At 32.9% G+C, this 17,028-nt stretch overlaps 2 long non-coding RNA genes across 2 annotated transcripts; both read left to right on the forward strand.

Annotated features, from left to right (window-relative positions):
* Nucleotides 1–285: 285 nt before the first annotated feature.
* LOC114077559 lies at nt 286–1,180 on the forward strand. Its single transcript, XR_003578878.1, has 3 exons — nt 286–526; nt 627–760; nt 1,072–1,180. It is a non-coding gene; the product is annotated as an uncharacterized LOC114077559 (long non-coding RNA).
* A 10,224-nt stretch (nt 1,181–11,404) lies between these two features.
* Nucleotides 11,405–12,479, forward strand: LOC114077529. Its single transcript, XR_003578782.1, has 3 exons — nt 11,405–11,594; nt 11,695–11,787; nt 11,880–12,479. It is a non-coding gene; the product is annotated as an uncharacterized LOC114077529 (long non-coding RNA).
* The last annotated feature ends 4,549 nt before the right edge of the window (nt 12,480–17,028 follow it).

The raw sequence follows: 17,028 nt of genomic DNA on the forward strand, positions 1-17,028 counted from the left end.
AGCTACGATAATTTTGGCAACACTTCAAAAGTGTACTCTTTAATGGTATAATGTACACTTTATAAGTGTTGTTACAATATAATATAATTGGCAACACCTATTTACATATATGACCACACTTATAAAATGTCCTATTTTTATAATTGAAAAAACAACACTTTATAAATGTTGCCTTAAAAATTTCACTAAAATATTATATTCCCTCCAATATTATTAACACTCCCTCCCATTTTTATTGGCCAAAAAGATTAAACATTATTAAATGAAAAAACTTTTCTGACTTCAGTTTCCTCTTTCAATCAGTAGTTCATTTTCCTCTTCAGCTTTTCTTTTTTCGATACAAGCTGAAGACTCACGATACAAGCAGAAGAACCAAATCGATGATAAATTGAAGTCATGATACAAGCTGAAGAACTGGTTCTCTTTTACGATACCAGCTGAAGAGTCGAAGAACTGAGCTGAAGAGTTGAACTCACGAAGAACTGATATCTCAAGTTGTCTTCTCTAAAGAACGATTCCTTGAAGAGTAAGTGCAATTCTCTGTTCCGAAACTTAATTTGTCAAGTGGTAGTTCTAAAACAGTCTTCTTGTTAGTTGAAGTGTTTGATTTTTCGTTTTGTGTATAGAAGAAATGTATACTGTTGGGCTGTTGACATGATGATGAACTGAAGCTAATTAGTCTCTCTGTCACACTTTTCTCTCAAGTGTCTCACTGAAGAACACGATTTCAAACGGATTTTGTTGGAATTGGGTTTATCAGGTAAGAAATTTCATTTGAAAGTCTAAATTTTAACTTTAGGGTTTTGATATTCATGTGTTTTTATAAAATTTTTGGGAGTGTGACTTGTATTTTAGTTTCATCAGTTAATTTTTAGAGTGTAACTCGTATATTAACCTCCCTATATAAACCTCTTTTCACTGTTAGTGAATGAAAAAAAGTTGGGATTTATTTTGAGCAAAAACATTTAGATGAATTGAAGAAAATAGTTAAAAGATATATTTAGAAACACATTCACGGCAGGGAGAGTCAAGTGCCGATAAGAGTATGACATTTTCTAATTCGTTTCACAGATCAGTTTTTAAAATTTTTGTTCAAGTCTGAAATTCTGCCCGGATTCTCATCCGCCGTTAGTGTTCAAGTTTCGTGGTGAAAGATCGTTTCCCTGCTCGTCCTATTCCATTTCACTGTCTAAAGAAAGGTAATGTTGTTTTCCTCATAGTACTCTTTTCGCCTCTTCTTTCTATTTTAAGAGTGATATTGTGACTGTTTGAATGGTGTTGTGATGAGTTTGTTTCTTTTTATTTGATTTATCTTTGAGTTGATGTTGATTCAATATAAGATATGTGTTTCTTAATTAGTTACTTTCGCGGGTCTGATGTAATATCGCTTTAAAGATTCGAGTATTTGTATTCATCGTCATTATTCCCCTACTTGTAATTCAAAGTTTTGTTTTGTTGTTTCTCTTCCTGATCTTGCTCTTGGAATGTCGCTTAACCTGTGTTACTGTCTAGCATTTGATGTCTTAATCGTCATTATTTTGAGATATATGTGGAGTCGTTTGGATGAGTTATAAGTGGATTCGCTCGAGATCAAGGATGTGAAGATGTGAAGAGGTGAGAATTTGTCTAGGGATATCGGTACATTGTCTAGGAAAGGAGGAAAGACGATATTTGCTATAGAAAATGCGACGAAGACTAGGATAGTAATTGCAGATAGCAAGATACATATATTGGGATCATTTTTGAACATTAAGATTGCTAGAGATTCACTTTGTAGTCTCATTATGGGGTCTCCTGCAGGTGAGGTTTTACAAGGTCAGAGTTGTTACTGCCGAGTCGAGATGCTTTGATTTATCTTGTTTTATTTATAGGATGTTTAAGTATCAAAGTTTGATTTTGTTTGAAATTATTGGATCCTGAGATTTTGACCAAATTTTGTCTTTTTCAAAAGATGAATACTTTAAGTATGGAGTGATTATATGTGTACGAGGCGATGAACATAAAATTTAGGTTTCTATTAGTGTCATGGTTATATCTTTGTGTTGTCTTGTATATGCTTATGTTATATGATTATTTGTACTTCTTATGAGGTTTGTTAGACTATAATATGATTATTTCAATAAGATTAGTTAGGTTACCAGTGCACATTGTTTGTTTATATGTTAGTTGAGTTTCCATTTCATTTTAACTCTACCCTCCATTTACTCCACTTGTGTGATTATGTTGTGTATGTTGTTGTATCCCTAGACCTAAGTTAAGTTTCTGGTGCATATTAACTATACCCTCCACTTAATCCACTTGTGTGATTACATTGTGGATGTGCTTGTATCCCCAGATCTCACTCGTGGGGTTACACTAGTTTTTTGTTGTTGCTGCTGTAACAATAGTAGTGCACATAGTTAAAAACTTGATTTTACTTTTGATAACAGACCTAAAGTTTTTGATTGCTTAACTGCTCATCTCAGAGAAGATTAGAATAGTTTGAGACCATTTTGTTGGTGTCTATAATTTTTAGAATTATTGTGAGGATTGTTCTGGTCTGTCTTTCTTCCCCACTGTACATGCCAGATATGCTCATAAAATTTTGTGTTTCTTCCCACTTTATATGACAGCTATGCTCATAAGACAACACATTTTCATAGACATATTTTTTGTGAAGTAAGAAGGATGTCATTAACAAAGCATCAAGCAGATGCATATATTACAAAAGAAAGAGATATTAGCTCCCAAAAAGGCAAAAAAAAGTTTTCCAAGCAGTTAACATTAGTGATGATAAATTCTAGGTAAGAATCGACACTAAGTACATGAGAGAGATTAACCCAACCAAAAGAGTAATCAAACATCCTACTTTAATGGTAATCGAACTGAAACTAATTTTTCTGTGTCAAGCAATAGTATTTAGAATAATCCAACTGAAACAAATAAATTTAGGTGGCAACTTAGTTCTCCAGATTAATTTCCATGGACATTGATCAGTTGAGGTCTTCTTAGAGCTTTGTTGAAAGTAGCATGCCTTAACTGAGTAGGATCCGTCCCTGCTATGTCTCCAGATAAGTTTGAACCTGCATCGGCTGTTGATTGCACTAGTCTGAATGGTAGCCATACGGCTAAAAACCTCTTCCAACTCCCAGTCATTAATATTTCTCCTTAGGATCAGTTTCCACATATTTTCTTCACTGTACTGCGACATGGTTGAGTCTTGATAAGATGTAACATGGAAAATGTTTGGAAAAACATTCATTAAAGGAGTGTGTCCTAGCCAAATATCTTTTCAAAACTGAGTATGTTCCCTGTTTCTCACCATAAGTGAGGCATCACTAAAGAATATTTCTCACAGTTTCCTTTTATCTCTGAGACCCCCATATTGATTGATTGTATTGGAAAGTATCTCCTTTCTTACCCTTACTCATCCATTTCCACTCTAATTTCATTGTTCTAGATTATAGCTGCATGTTTCCTTTCTATAAATCTACTATTCATATCAGGAAATAGAAAAAATATGTAAAAAATATTTAGTTGAGAATCTAGTAACCAAGATAAGTTATGGGCTCAGTGGTAAGTTCAAAAATCACCCTCCTTGTGTAATTGTGCAGTCTTCCATTCTACCAAATGATACCACTTTCCCTCATTGTTCCCAAACAAAAGAGAATTTCTTTTTAATCGGTCCACACTTCTTGACAACACTTATTCGGGGAATGCAAACTGATTTAAAAACAGTGTGAATCTTCTTAAATCATTTAACAGAAATCCCTCCTATGGATACTTAAGGGGAATAATGAAGTTCTTGATGAACTCATTATTTTCATGCAAAGAATATAAAAAATATGCATTATATTTAATTGATATGTTGAGATTGAGAATGTAGAAGTACATCAGAAAATTGATAAAAACAAGGACATATATTAATATGATGATATTGTTTTAGACTGATTTCTCGATGAAGAGTTGAAGAATTTCTCGCTGAACAACACAATTTCTGTTGTAGCTGGTTTTACTGCTGCTTATTGGGTAAGGACACAACGTTTTGCTCTCATTTATCCTTTCTAACATGTTCTTATAGCTATACAATTGTTCGAATGTGTTTATGATCTTAAGTTTTAAGGATACTTCTGGTGTACTAATTACCTACTTATAAGATAAAATATATGTATATAATCAAATTAATCATAAGATAATCACAAATTTATCTGTTAGATTGAAAATTACACATGTGGTTCAAAACCATCATTGAGAAGATTGTTTGATGATTTGACATCTCTGTGATTAAGAGGCCTTCGACATTCAGTTTGTTGATAATCAGAGCTTCTGCGATTCCAACGGCTATTCTGAATCTTTTTTCTCTTGTTACTACTGATTTGCAGTAAGCTTACCATGTATGTTTTCTTTGAATTTTATTTATTTACTTTCTTTCTTAATTTTGTCTCTCCTATTAATTTTTCTTATTTTTTCCTTAAAAGTATCATCAACATTTAAAAACATTTGTGAAGGATTCAACGATTGATTTGACATAACAAAAGTGTCATGACTACGTAAGAAGCTTTTATCATCTTATAACAAAACCAGTGGCATCAATCGGATAAATGGAGGGGGGTCACTCTTTTCATATGCCAGTAATTATTGTAGGATATACATGTACAATTAAAATATATCTTTCCACATTTCAAACATTTAATTATTTGCTTATATTTTAATTAAGAATTAATTTAAGAAAATGAAAAAGTCAGCTACATTTTTATTAAAATAATACAATTTAACATTTAAATTAAATAATTAAATATTTTTATAACATATGATTTGTGAAGTATTTTATAATTGTTACTCAAAGATTAAATATTCATATCTTCTTCTAGGAATTCACATATCTCATCCAAGGATTGGATGGATTTACCAAGGTATATCAAAAAGTATATTGATGGCGTTGAATCATTTCTAGATTTTGCTTACTCTTATGGAGATCCTCAAGGAGAGAAAATTCAGTGTTCATGTGCAAAATGTTGTAATATTCGTTGGACGAAGGAATGTAGTATATGATCATCTTATATGCTATGGATTCGTTAAAGGCTATACTAAATGGATAAATCACGGGGAATGGGATATCAAGTCGAATGTTGATGATCATACGGATTACTCACGTGATGATATCGAGGGGTTGTTGAATGATCAATTTAGAGATGTTTCACAGGCTCAAGGAGTTTATGATGGTCCAAATGAAGATGCCAAGAAATTATATAACTTAGTTTAAGAGGCAAACCAAGAATTATATCATGGTTGTACACGATTCTCTAAATTATCATTCACATTTCGTCTATATTTGTTGAAGTGTCTACATAGATGGAGCAATGAATCATTCACTTTTCTTTTAGATTTATTAAAAGAGGCAATGCCTGAGTTGAACGTTCCTCCGTCTTACAATAAAACCAAGTCTATGGTTAAGAATCTTGGTCTTGATTAAGAGAAAATTCATGCATGTCCCAATGATTGCATGTTGTTCAGGAATGATCATAAGGATGATGAATTTCGGCATACTTGTGGAGCTTCACGATATATTCAATCACCTAAAGTTGATAGTGAGCTTGAGCCTTCAAAGAAACAACATCGAGTTTCAGCAAAGACTTTGAGACACTTCCCGTTAATTCCTAGACTCAAAAGGCTATTTATGTGCTCAAAGACGGCAGATTCTTTGAGGTGGCATGAAGAGGACCGTTCTAAAGATGGAAAGTTAAGGCATCCCACTGATGGTATAACATGGAAAGACTTTGATAGGCTGCATCCAGATTTTGCACTAGATTGTCGCAATGTGAGACTTGGCTTGTCAAGTGATGTATTTAATCCATTTCGAACCATGAGAATATCACATAGCACATGGCCAATAATGTTGATGGTGTATAATCTGCTACCTTGAATGTACATGAAATTTGAATATTCTATACTTTCTTTACTCATACCTGGGTCACGATCACTTGGAAATGACATTGATATTTATTTACAACCATTGATAAATGAGTTAAAATTATTATGGAATTCTGGGATTGAAACATATGATGCTTCAAGATATGAAATTTTTCAAAAGCGGGTAGCTCTTACATGGACAATCAGTGACTTTCCTGCATATGCTATGTTATCTGGTTGGACTACAAAAGGAAAGTTTGTCTGCCCTTGTTGTAAATATGGCATTAATTCTCGCTATCTTAAACATAGTCGGAAAATGTGTTATATGGATCATCGTATTTTTCTACCCATGGATCATCCATGGAGATCTAACAAAAGATCTTTCAATGGAAAAACTAAATTCAGGCCTCCTCCACCTCCCTTAAAGGGGATTGATGTACTTAATAGCTTACATGATTTTGAAAATGTGTTTGAGAAGAAGAGAAAGAGATCAAATGATGGCCCATGGAAAAAGAAGGTCAATTTTTTTTGAATTACCTTATTGGCAGCACAACTTATTACGCCACAACCTAGATGTAATGCACATAGAAAAGAACATTGTTGATAGCATACTTGGAACTCTTTTGGATATTTCTGGAAAAACAAAAGATCATGCGAAAGCCCGGTATGATTTGAAAGATATGGGAATCAGGAAAAACCTCATCCAAAAGATACAGAAGATAGTAAGAGAACGAAGTTTGCAAAGGCGTGCTTCTTAATGACAAATGGAGAAAAATCAATCTTTTGTGGAGTTTTAAAGACAGCCAAGATACCAGATGGTAGTGCCTCCAATATATCTAGGTGTGTCAACTTGGATGAAAGAAAAGTGTCTAATTATAAAACCCACGATGCTCATTTCATGTTGCATTACTTGCTCCCAATACCAATTAAGAACATTCTTCCTAATCATGTGGCTATTACTTTGATTCGTCTAAGTTCCTTCTTCAATCGTTTGTGTCAAAAATTAATCACATTGGAGGAAATTGATTGCTTAGATTTAGAGATCATAGAAACAACAAATCAGTTCGAGCAAATTTTCCCTCCTTCATTTTTTGATATCATGATTCATTTGCCTATTCATTTGGTGAATGAAGTGAGATTAGGAGGTCCAGTTCAAAATCGATGGATGTATTCCACTAAAAGAGAAATGGGTACATTCAAATTAGGCGTTCTCCCGAAGGTTGCATAGCAGAGACGAGTGGGAATAGATTGCATGAATTTATTCTCAAAATATCTGCATGGGGGTGTGCACACCAGATTCAACAGAAGATCTCGAAATAATGATGAATGTGACCCAAGTGATGTACAAACTGTGAGTTTATTTTCTAATAGAGGAGTTCCTTTAGGAGCAAAGAAAATTGATCCAATCATTTTATATGACAAGTCACTAAGTCAGGCACATGCGTACTTATTGGGAAATTGTGACGAGATTCAAGAATATATTAGGTACCTTAATTTGAATATTGTGTGTTGTTTGTATGATTAATTTTTAACTTATTTTATTTATTATTTAACAAAAAAAAGTACATGTTGTGTAGAGAGCATGAGCAAGAGGTTAATAATCAGCCACGATTATCTAAATGGAGCAAGGCCAAGAATCATTGCCAAAACTTCTCTCAATGGTTTGAAACTCGTGCTTTGCAAGAGGATGTGCCTAATTTGATAAAGCAATTCTCTAGAGGACCAAATTTTGTTGCAAAAAGATATTCTGGTTATCTCATCAGTGGATATAGATTCCATGTTAGGCAGCGTGATGCAACGCGTGAAACACAAAATAGTGGTGTTACACTAATTGCCTCACCTACAAGTTTTGCAAGCTCAAAGGATAAAAATCTGATTGCTGCAGATTTGACTTATTATGGAAGAATAGTTGATATTGTAGAATTAGACTATTACGGTCATTTTAAGGTTGTTCTATTTAAGTGTGATTGGTATGAGGTTGAAAATGACTCTTATGGCCTTATTTATGTCTATTTTAAGAAGAGATGCTCTCAGGAAGAGCCTTTTGTGCTTGCATCTCAAGTACACCAATGCTTCTATGTGCAAGACCCATATGATCAAGATAAACATTATGATATGAAGACTGTTCCGAGAGACTTATTTAACATGGGTGATGAGGTTAAATCTAGTGTCCCATAAAGTTATGAAAACGAGTCATCTAAACATTTGATGGGACCATCTATACCAAAAGATAATGGTGAAGTACGTTTAACAAGGACAGATGTACCGGAAACAATTATTGATGTGCCTACGGAGGAATTTGTCACTCAACAACTTGAAGTCGAGTATGAAAAGGAGTTTGAAGATGAATCTGTAGATGAGTTTGAATATGAGTCTGAAAATGAGTATGAAGATGAGTTCGCAGATGAGTTTGAAGATGAGTCAGAAAATGAGTGTGAACATGAGTCTGAAGAAGAGTTTGAAGATGACGCACCTTTAGTTTCATTATTGTTGTGATAATCATATAGTGGTAACTTACTGTTTTTGCAATTTAATTGTTGTTTTGGTACAAACATATTAACATTTTTAATATGTGGTATTGAAGATTAGATCCCTACAATGTTTAAGTATTCTGTTTGTTTTTTCCTGCGCCCAATTGTTGTTTGGTTAAGTAATTTAAGTTGGCTTCTTATCTACTTTTATTTTATTGATCAGGAACCTGTACTTCTAGTTTATTATTGATTTATTTGGTTGTTTGTTATTTATATACTTATTTGTTTCCTTCTACTATCAGGCAGTAGGCATTAGAGGCAAAAGACTGACCTTTGTAGTTTGAAGTCTGAAGTCGCTTTGGGTTTTGTTGCTGCTCCGAAAGAGGTACAACTCTTTTTTTTTTGGTAACTAGAAATTTTATTAATACCAACATAGAATTTCCTGTATAATGCAATATTAATGAAAACTATAAACAATAACAGCAACAACATATCGAGTGGAGTCTAGGGAGGGTGGCGTATACTGTATACGCAACCTTACCCTTAACTTTTTGAAAGGTAGAGAGATTATCTATATGTCGACTATGAGAAAGTAATTTCAAATAATGAATCCTATTTGCATATCATTTTGCTTATCATACATTACCACTTAATGTCGCTTGTTTCTGTATATAACCATAGACATGTTCCAATCCCCACTTTACCTCCATTTGTTTTAGACTTGTTTTAGAACTCTTTAGGAGATTTGAACCTGCAAAATATTATAATGCATCTTACTCTAGAGTTTCTTGCTTTTAGTTCTTTATTGATGTTGCAGAAGATGGATGAACTGACAGCATCAGGGTTTAACCACTGTTCTTCATCTTTTTGTGATAAAATTTGTAGTTGAAATAACTTTAAAGTCCCCCCCTCCCCCACAGGTATTGCGATGTCCAGAAAATTTTGCAATGAAATTTTCTGATATATTCTCAGATATTATTTTTCGAGCCATTGATTTATTCGTACAAGGAGTTACTACTTCAAAAAATATATTAAAATCTAGCTTGTTCACTCTGTTCCTCAATGTAAGTTTGGCTTGTAATTTTCATAATAATGAACCATTGTCATCTAAGAAAGTTGCTTCATTTTGCAAATTCTGCATCTGGCCCTTATAAGAGACCAAAGGTAGGATTTATTGTGCATGTTTTCTCAAGGAACATAAAGATATGATGGAAGATACAAGTACTACCTCTTCGTGAAAACAGAAGCAAAATCTTAGGTATGACGTCACGTTAATTCTCCTCAAGTATGGTTCAATATGAGTATATAGCATGTTAGCCATGATGGCATGTTAAATAGTACCAACAATTTATTAACTAATATGTGCCACCTCAATCTTATCACTGTAGTCCATTGAATTATTTAGGCATACAAAATGGATATTTCCATAGATAGGAACATGTTGATATCCATCTGTCAATCTTATATAAAGAACTCATTAAGATGTAAATTGTTGATGATGAATGCTCTTGGAACTCCAAGATATTGTGTCTGTATAGGTTATAGACTCAGTTTACAGTACTAGAAGCTTTGTAAACTCAGTTGTAGCAATATTATACAGTACTGGAAATTGTAGAAACTTTGGAAACTAACTGCTGCAATCTGCTATACTAAGCTATCCATCTGTCAATCTTATATAAAAATTATATTGCTGCTACTTCTTTCATTTAAAGAATCTTATTATTTTGTAGGTTTACTTCCTAGGGAAAGAAATGAAAGAGATCTAAACAAAACAAGAAGAATGAATCAATCAACAATAACAAAGAAAAAAGGTTCGAATCCAAACAAAGCTCAAAGTCCATTGAAGAATCTGGATGTTGATATGCAATACCGATCAAGTGCTGAATTGGCCAACAAATTCAAGATTAAGAGAGAACAACTTGCAAATGTACACAATTATAGAGCTAAGAAAGAGCAGGCACCCATACCACAAAAAAGAAAGAAATCTAAGGATATGATTCCACAACAAGGAAAGAATAAATTGTTGGGGCACAAATCACTAATTCAATCGTCTTCAAGGGAAGAGATTAGAACTTCACATATGCTTGCAGGGAAAGACAAATTAAACAGAGGTTATTTCAATTTGAAGAGTCCATTCAATATAAAGGAATTAAACATCCTATGAATAACTCTAGGTTTCAAACGTCATTCAAGGAAGGTGTTAATGCTTCAGTACATGTGACTTGAACAACACTAGGTAATGGCGAGGTACAACATGATATTGAGGATATACTCAACTTCAAACAGGTGAAGAGGAAGTTGGTTCGACCAGCCACCAATATTGATCAGTCTTTGGATAAGCAACAAATACACAATGAACATGATATTCTTGATCTACCAAATTTCAAGCAGGTAAAGAGGAAGCCGGTCATACCAGGTAGTACTGTTGATCAATTTCTAAAAAATCAAGGGATACGCATAGATGATGAAACAAAATGTGATAACCACACAACAAAAAAAACTGAATTTATGCATACTCCTATAATTAATGAACAAAACAAAGGATTGGATGATCTTGTGGATGAAGAAGAACTCGGTGGAGATAAATGTGATGTCGAAGAGGAAAATTACATTGATTGTAGTACAAATGGTATGTCTTAACCCTTGTAAGATATGGTACTCGTTATAAAATAAGTATTTTATTTCCTGTCTATTACATCAATCTAGGAATATCGAAGCCAAAAAAAGTTCGAGGACAAACAACATGTAAGGATATTCATGCAAGAAATTTGGAAGAAATAAAGGAGGTGACATTTGATAAAGGATAAGAAATCGGACCAACTAATAACATAGTGTCACAATTAAGCAACTTTAAGGAACAATTGCAAGGAATCGTAGATTCATCAGCCTTGTGTACACTAGTTGGCATGTGGTGCCAAAGGATACTAAAAAACACATGTGGGATTATATCAATGTAAGACCAATCACTCTTGAGATTGCATATTTTATTATTTATTTTAACTTAAAGCTAAATATATTTTATTTTGCATAGTCCAAATTTCTAATTCCAAAAGAAGGAAAGAAGTGGTTGATGACTGGTCTTCATGATGCTTGGAGGCGACACAAGCAAAAAATAAAAAGAATTTTTTTGATAAAAACAGTACCCTTGAGGATATGCTAACAATTCGTCCCCATGGCATTCCAGATAATCAGTTCCGCTAGTTAATCGAGTATTGGAAACACCCAACTGTTAAAGTAAGGCTAAAACAGTGCATTTCTACTCATCGACATATTTTACATCCTATCTATTCTTTTTTATTTATCAATTCAATTATCTCTTTTTGTTTATTAATAGGCAATATGCGAGATGAATTCCCAAAACAGGAAAAAACAGAAGTGGAGGCATCGAATTGGACCTATAAATTTTGCAAGAATACGCGTGGCATTGGTAATACTTAGCTGACATTTGTACAAAACTTTGAATTTCATCTTTTTGTAATTTATTAAAACATACTGATGTTTTTTTAATATGATTTGTAGTGTGCAGCCAAAGACAACAACGTAGAACCATCAAAGCCTGAAATGTTTATTGCAACTCGTACCAAGACGAAAAAGGAAATTCAGGCTGATATCCAAATTGCAATAATAAGTTTTTTAAAGAGGAGTAGTAGTGAATTTGATTCAGACTTAAAATTTATATATTGTGGGGAGTTTGAATCCATTGAATTTTACTGACAATTCACTATGGATGTCAATTTTAATCAATAGGCTGAACTTCAAAATCGCCAAAATTCTGGGGAAACAGCTGATGATGCATTTAGGGAAGTGTTTGGAATGGAGCAGCCTGTCCGACTTAGGTGCTATGGTAGATCTGTGACAACAAGTTCTTTGAGGAAAGATGAGAAAATTAACAATCTAAAACAGAAGTATGCCAATGAAATCACTTCTATAAAGGAAGAATTGAGAGAAGAAATGCGACATTTATTCACTCAATTGCTGCAAAATAACCCTGGATTGAATTTTCAAGATATACCAGGGTGTGATGGATCTAACATTGCTTCACCTGTTGATGCAAGTAGAGCACAAGCTTTAAGAGGAACAAATCATCCATATTATTCGGGGTCAGCTCATGATTTGGTTCTTCAAAAGGTATTTTGTATTTTACATTCTCTGTTAATAGTCAGCATATTGTTTTTCTTCTAGTTGAGTTGGTGTTCTTGGTAAAGAAATTTTGAACTTATTTTACTGTCTTGAATGTGTGAGAGAGACGAGTCACATAGCTTTGCCTATGATAGTGGTAACACTATCACAGTACCTTTTGAGCATTTCGCCAATGATTATGTTAGGTCACCTTGGTGAACTTTCACTTCTAGTGATTCTATTTCTACCTCACTTTGCAATGTTACCGATTACAGTGTCCTTGTAAGTCTCCTTTAACAAGTTTCTGCTTCCAATTATTGGTATGAATTAATCAGGAAATACAATTGACTTTGACCTTCTAATGGAATTCAGTAGCATTTGGCCATAATTTTTGGACTAGGAAAAACATTGGCCATGACATTTGTTCAGATTTAAATACTTTGATATGCCTAAATAGTTTTTGCAACTTTTATAGTACTGCTTTAAAATTTTCTGATCATCTGTGAAAATAACCCTTGATGTAGTGTTGTTTAATAGGGGATATTGGTCACACAGTTTATAGTTGCTTAAACATGTTGAGTGAAGTGATTCTTTAGCAATAACCATCAGGTTCAGATTTGTTGTGTTACGCGTGAGTATTATTTTCTGGCCCAACTGCAACGTGATAATGAAAGAAAGTAGGAATTTGAAAGTATTTGTTGCTAATATCTTTGATATTCTTAGTTCATTCAGATTATTGAGATTTAGGCATGAAAACATGTTGTCTACCAGATGTATACATGATGTTGCTTGACATATTCATTATATTGAGTTTATTAGCTCAAGTGACTTTCTTTATTCAAAAACATATTTCTTTGTAGTATTGTGTTCCTTATTTGAGATCATGTTGCGACTTTTCTTCCTCTCTTGCTATATTTGTTTTGGAGTTAGGCATTTCAATCCCCAAATTTTCTAGTTTTTTTTTTTGGTTATTATGTGATCTCCATGTTACTTATTCAAGCATTCTGTGGGAATGTGGTGTGGATTCGGTGTTTATTTCTTGCTTGTTTTTTTTTGTTGATTCGAATCATATAAAACATGACTAGTTGTTGATACTAACTGCTACTGCTACTGCATTTTGACAGTGTCTGCATTTGTAACTGATGGGGCTTACTCCTAAAATTTTGTTGAATTTGAAATGTGGTGTTACTTTTAGATTTTAGGTTGTAAACTCTTTACTAACTGCTACTGCTACTGGCGGTTTCCTTTACTTTTAGATTTTGAATTTGTAACTGCATGCTACTGGCGTTTCCTTACTAAAAGATACAGAAACTGCATCATCTTTTAGTAAGTGGGAGTCTCTTGAGATCTTTGTGTTGGTAAGGAAACAAGGAAGAATATTCCCAGATTTTCTCACCATAAGTGAGGCATCACTGAAGAATATTTCCCACAGTTTCTCACCATAAGTGAGGCAGTAACCTAGAATTCATGTACAGATAAATGTTCTATATTGATTTATATTGGTTTGCTTACCTTGAATACTCTCCGATTATACACTTTCACATTTAATTTACTAACTTATAATTTTATTTTGAATGTACCGGAAAATGCCGGCAAGTGAATTTGAATTTTGACCAAAAGTAAACTCGATCTATTGTAGTGAACGATGAAGATTTTTTGTACTATTATCATATACGTTTGAACGGATCATTTGATTTTTTTAAATTTATTGATATTAGAGATCTTTAAGTAATCACTTTCTAAGTATTGGTTGTACAAGAGATTATTCTCGAAGTTTATTAAAAATATATAGCTTCGATTTAATTATGTGATTATATATGTATATTAAATATATGCAATTTGAAAGTGTTGTTGTAGGATGAATGTTAAAGTTACATTTTATAAGTGTTGCTCTAGATGAGATATAAAGTTACACTTAGTAAGTGTTGCTTTAGAAAAGGTAGAAAGTTACACTTTGTAAGTGTTGCTCTAGATGAGATATATAGTTATACCTTATAAGTGTTGCTCTAGATGAGATATAAAGTTACACTTTGTAAGTGTTGCGCTAGAAAAAGTAGAAAATTACACTTTGTAAGTGTTGCTCTAGACGAGATATATAGTTACACTTTATAAGTGTTGCTCTAGATGAGATATATAATTACACTTTATAAGTGTTGCTCTAGATGACGAATAAAAGGCAACACTTTTGAAGTGTGACCTATACACTGCAAAGGCAACGCTTTCAAGTGTAGTATAATGTAAAATAGGTGTAGCCAATGCATTGCAACAAAGCATGCCCTTAAACCTATTTGGTTACGCTTTATAAGTGTTGCCAAAGATGGCAACATTTATAAAGTGTTGCCTAATGTCAAAGGTTACGCTACTTTAGGCCACCCCCTAAAAAGTGTTGCTGAAAGTCCAAAAGTGTAGCCTTTTATCAAAGGTCACACTTTTTGCTAGTTTGTGCTACACTTTAGTGGTGTTGCCGTAGGCCTAAAATGATGTAGTGACTCCAGCACTAGTGGAGTTACCCATATAAACATACTCTTCATCAATGGACTCCTCAAAGTTATGGAATAACTCCTTATTGGCACAGAAATGCCTTGAGGTGCCTGTGTCTAAAACCAATCAATTTTGTTAGCCACTAGATTTGCCTCAACGACTATAACAACAATCACTTCATTACTCTCAGTAAGATTAGCTTAGACATCACTTTTTCCTTTCTGCTTTGAGTCCTGCCTTTTCTTTGATAGCACTTGACAGCCCTGTGACCAACTTTTTCACAAACAAAACAAGAACCCTTAGATTTTTGAATTTGGCTCTCCGGCTTGTTGAATCGTTTTTCTTCTTCATATGTTCCTTTATTTAAACTTTCTTTTCTTTGCCTTTGAACTTGTCTTCCACAATTATACCAGAAGATTAAACAAAATGAGCTTTAGAAGAATTAAAAGAAATTTCTTCCATTTTATCTTTGAGACAATTTGCCTCTTCATTCCTCATATGACTAATAAATTCTTAGAGAGTTAAATTCTTTTTCTTCTGTTTTAATTGATTTCGATAATCGCTTCAAGATGGTGGAAATTTTTCAAAAAGAACATTAGCCTGAAATATCTCACATATCTTCATGTCCTCGTTGAAAACATCAGTAGTCAAGTTCTCATATTCATGAACTTGTTCTATTATTAGCTTATTATCAATCATTTTGAAATTTAATTCATTGACCGACTACATATTTTTTGTTTCCTGCATCATCAGCACCATATTTCTTTTCTAAACTATCGCATATTTCTTTGGCAGATTTATAGGTTCAAAATAAATCAAATAAAGGATTAGTCTTATGATTTAGCAAATGTCCTCTAACAATTTTGTTATCCTTTTCAAACTTCTTTTAAACAACATCATCAACAGTTATAAGATTGCTAGAATCAGTAGTGGTGTTAGAACCATTCATATAAGGTTCTTTAAATAAAACATAATCAACTTCTAATTGTTCAAAGAAAACTTTAAGTTTTTGTGACCATCGTTTAAAATTATTTCCATCTAAAGGCTCAAGTTTTGACGAATCATTAAAAGATTTGTGCAAAGAAATAAACATTTTTCAACGTTGTATGTTAGGAAATCGTTTTCAAATTGTTGGGAAAATACTACAATATTGATATTAGATTGAAATTATAAATGAGTAAATAACTTATCACAAACACTGTGTCGTGGCAAGTCAATGCTTGATAACAATTTCGGTCCGACTCTGGTGCAAATCATAGTAGCCGGTCACTCCCCAAGGTTTCAAGTTACTCTCAAACACGGGCACTCGTGGCTATAAGTTTGGAGGTTGCTCAAAACCAATTGCCCAAAAATATTCTAAGAATAGGAGAAAAGAGGAAAAAACTTTTCTCTTTTTTTGTTTATGTTGGTAGTGTTGTTGTGTTCTTGTTCACAAAACACCATGCATATATAAGATTATCAAAGAGGAGTTTCAATGTGGAGATTGATATTTGAATAACGTATTGTAAATGTTAATACCATTAAAGTCTATTAATCCACATTCTTCTGAAGCTCTCCTTTTTTGTTTTGAAACGGAAATGTTTATTATCTTTGTAACATATTTTACAAAGAACAGAAATATTGTTCTTTGCATTACTCAAAATAAATAAATGTGTAATTAATTTCACATATTTAGAAGTATGAAGAATGGAACGAGCAAGGGAAAAATTATCTTTTAGATCTAAATAATTTTGAATATATGATTTACTATTCTGAAAATATGTACACATTTAATTGGCTTGGTATGTATTATGATGTTTATATAAATGTAATTTGTGCTATTGATACTCTCTTTGTCCCTAATTACTTATTCACATTTTCTTTTTTAGTTGTTCCTAATTATTTGTCCATTTTGACAAAGCAAGAAAGGACAAATTCTTTTTACCCATTATACCTCAATTAATTACTTTGAAAAGGGTAGAATTTCTTGAAAATCTTAAATTTTTAATTAATCAATTTCAATTAAAATAATAAACTCACTATATCAATTATTATTTTCTTAATAGATATATCAATTTAAAAGGGGAGA

Source organism: Solanum pennellii, chromosome 6 (genome assembly GCF_001406875.1).
Source record: "Solanum pennellii chromosome 6, SPENNV200".
Lineage (NCBI taxonomy): Eukaryota > Viridiplantae > Streptophyta > Magnoliopsida > Solanales > Solanaceae > Solanum > Solanum pennellii.